Below are 4,165 nucleotides of genomic sequence, written 5' to 3'. Positions count from 1 at the left end.
ATTAAAATCATAAATAATATAATTTAATAATTTATATTTAATTATTAATTAATTAAAAATTTTGATAATTTGGTGAACAGTAATACAAATTACCCATAACTGAACCGAAACCGAGTACCCAAAATTACCCTATTCTAAAATAGAATCGAACTGAATTATAAATTACCCGAGTTGAACCGAACTGACCGAACTTGGTCGGTTAATTCAGTCAATTAGGTTAAAACTGAATTATGTTCACCCTTAAGGGCAGAGCACAGGAATATGATAGGGTGCTTGGTTCGTGGAACCAACAATTCCCTATTGTTTGTGTCCAAATGATAATGTTTGGTTTGAGTAATCTATCCTATAATATTAAAAGATATATATATATATATATATATATATATATATATATTGATTGTTCAACTCCCAAACACTTATTAATTACTAATTATATAATTAATTAATTTCTTTCATCAAATAGTTTACTTCTCTCAAATATTTCACTATAAATATAGCTTATCAAAAACATAAAGTATGCATAAGTTACAATGAATCTCTCACTCTAATCTATGAAATCTCATGTATGTAATTCCTCTCTTTTCGTAACTTTTTTTTCTTTCATAAAAGTAAATTTCTTGTCTCTTTGGTTTTATCTTTTTCATGATTATTCTTATAGTGCAACTATCATGAATCAAACTTTCAATTTGTTTGATGTATTTATTTTTTTCCCATAAGTAATATCAAGATTTTGATAATAAATTCATAATCTTCTTTCCAACATTCATAATTTATCATTGATTTAATACTAGAAATAAGGATTTTTATTTATATTGATTTTTTGGTCTTGATAATAATTAAACTCATAATTTCCCTACTTTCAATCATTGCTAATAGAAATAAGTTTGAAATATCATTTTTTCACTTGTTCTTATGATATTAAGATTAATATAAGTGAATTAATTGTTGATATTTTTTACAGATTATTTTTATGATCATATGATTTTGATTGTGAGATTATGGAACGAAATAATAAAATCATAATTATTGCACTATCTACAATAATTTGAAGGAAGCACACTATGCAAAGACAACAATAGAAGAGGATGAGAAGGAAGAAGATGAGGCAAAAATGAAGACAATGGTGGTCATAAAGTGAGTCGTCACTGTGTTGTCCAAATCGTAGTGAGACAAGTTAATCTCGACACTATTTGATGCTTCAGCTTTATCATATTTTAAAACTTACTCAAACCACCCAATTGCAAATAGGTGTCGAGACAGGCAACGTGAAGATGTTGAGAAACTCCTTCTTAAATGTGAAGATGTTGAGAAACTCCTTAAGTGTGAATAGTTGTCTAACTTTTGGATGATTTTATTGGTTTCATGGCTTTCATTTAGAGTGTTTAATTTTATTTGGAGTGTAACTGGTTTTTTAATCGATTTGGGCATGTTGATGATTTGATTTGTGACATTTTAAACTGAGTTTTGAATATTTCATCTTCTGTTTCCTAATTTAACTAGCAATGAAATTTCATGTTGACCTTTCATTTAAGATTTTTCTTAATTTTGAATTTCATTTTTTTTATTAAATAGATGTATCTCCAATTTTTTGTGCTAATAAATTTTTATTTATGTTTATATTTCATTTAGCTCCTAAATAAAATTTTCCTTCCTTTACGCCTCTAATCTTATTACAGACATGCATTATTTTCTTAATTGTTGTCCAAACCTCGATCTGTTGGTCTTTAATCTTTTTCTTCACTCTCCATTAACTCAATGTCAACTATGACATCTACTTACTTTCAGTTGTGCCCACTTGTTTTACATCGACTAATACAAATTAGTTTTATTTTGGACCCTATATAAAATGGACCATTCCTAATAAAAAAAAGTCATAAAGTTTAATGAAAACCTATGCGGAGTACTCCCGCAGATGTAGGCATTGCCGAATCACGTATATATTTACGTTGTTGTTTTTGTTTTCATATATACTCCGTGTGTGTGTGTATGTGTGTGTGTTCCATATTTGCTTTTCATTATTGCTACGTTTAATTTCTGCTATACGATTCCGGGTTCATTCACAACAATGTCTCTGGCTACTGTCTCTTTGCTACATCTCCGGCTACCATCTTTGTTTTAGAAATAGTTGAGCTCTTGCACTTCTATCTGAATTTATTGGAATTGGTGTGATCCCGAGAGAGGGGATGAATTGGGTTTTAAAACATTTTAACTAAATTAAACATTTATGCCGATTCACCACATATCATATTCTATTTTCACGTGTTTATGTAAATTAATAAAACGATGAATGCAGACATACATGTGAAACATAACTCATTTAAAATAGAAGTGTGTATGCAAATAATTATAACAATAAATGAGACAATACACATGCAAAAATTTAAGTGCAGAAATATAAATGAGATAGAGAGAGAGACATACACGATATTTGTTATCGAGGTTCGGCCAAACCAGCCTACGTCCCCTCCTTGGGCATACCCCCCAAGGATTACACTAAACTTGCTTACTTAAACGACGGAGCAAAAGTTATTTATATCCTCTCCTTAAAGGGCGAGAAAAACTTCAACTCAATTACAAGACTGAGCTCAACTTGTCTCACTTACGGGGCTGAGACTCCTCAATTCAAATTTCAAGCTGAACCAACCGGTCTCACTTACAAGGCTGAGACTCTCCAGTTCAATTAATGGGATGAACCCAATCGGTATAATAAAAACATTTTTGTACATATTACATACTTCAAACAATAAGATGAGATGTACACATTTAAGCTTATAAGATATATGCACTCTCTAATGATATGCATTATGCTCAGTAGAGTAAGGGTGCTATCAAATAATTTTACACAAATAAAATATATGAAAAATGAGTATTATTGCTCTCCTATAAATAGTTTTACAAATAAAGAATATTTGGAGAATTTAGGAATTTAAGCTCAAGAAAATATTTGTGATGTAAATAATTTTCTTCCAAAAATATTTATCAAAGAAATAACCGAAAGAAAACATAATCAATAATCTCAAAAATATTTTTCAAAGATTAAGTGTTAAGTGAGAGTATATGCAAATAAAATGTCCTAAATAAAATAATCTCCTCAAAAATGATTTTGAAGTAAATGTATGAAAGAGAGTTAGAGAGATTTGTATAAAATATTTTGCCCCAAAAGAATGATTCTGACAATAAAAATGATTTGGGGGAACTTTGATTAACAAGGGGTTTGAGAAAAAATTTAAGCTAATCAAAGTTGCTAATCTGAGTTATGGAGGGGGTATTTATAGATTTTTTGAAAATTATGACCGTTGGAGACACGCTTAGTATTTTGGAAAAGTTTAATTAAACAATTAATGACATTTTACCCTTGAAAAATTTTCAACCCGAGAGATTCGGTTGACCATATTAAAGGTTTGGTCGACCATATCGTTGAGTTCGGTCGACCGTGAATAATTTGAACAACAAGTTCGGTCGACCATATTAGGACGATTTTGAACCCTTCGTAGGTTCGGTTGACCAAGGCAAGCTTTGGTTAACCATTCCTCTAGGTTCGATCAGTCGTGGCAAAAATGAACTACAAGGTTCGATCAACCAAGTAGTTAGGTGTCAAACATGTGTTGGTTCGGTTGACCAAAGAAGATACGTTCAAAATAGAACGATCAACCGTCCAAAGTCAAAAAAGTTGACTTCCGAACGGTTCGGTCGACCATGGCATTTACACTGCCAAGGGTTCGATTGACTGAGACAGTCAAACTTTGACTCAGGGCGGGTTCGATCGACCAAATTGATTTGTACTAAAGGGTTCAGTCGAGTGAGGCTTTTGAATTAAGCTTAAAACTCGACGTCAGTTAACCGAAGTTATCTAAAATTGTTCCAAAACCTTTGTTTGATGTTAGTTTTTATGAAAAGGGTTTTTGGTTAAACTCTAAGTGCCCTAAGGTCACTTTACAGTCATCTAAGCATTCAAATTATATCATGCAGATGCATGCATTATTACAAACCAAATAATAAAAAATAAATGTCATACAATTACAAAACAAATGTCTTCTTTTTTGCTCTTCTGTCTTTCGTGGAAAAACACTAGTTGATGTGAGTTTTCTGGTTTCCATCTTCCTCTTCTGTGTGTGCATTTTGAATTGTAAACCTGTTCAAAACACTAGGCACACACATAAGATAC

The sequence above is a fragment of the Malania oleifera genome, chromosome 3 (genome assembly GCF_029873635.1).
Source record: "Malania oleifera isolate guangnan ecotype guangnan chromosome 3, ASM2987363v1, whole genome shotgun sequence".
NCBI lineage: Eukaryota > Viridiplantae > Streptophyta > Magnoliopsida > Santalales > Ximeniaceae > Malania > Malania oleifera.
This window is presented reverse-complemented; position numbering follows the sequence as displayed.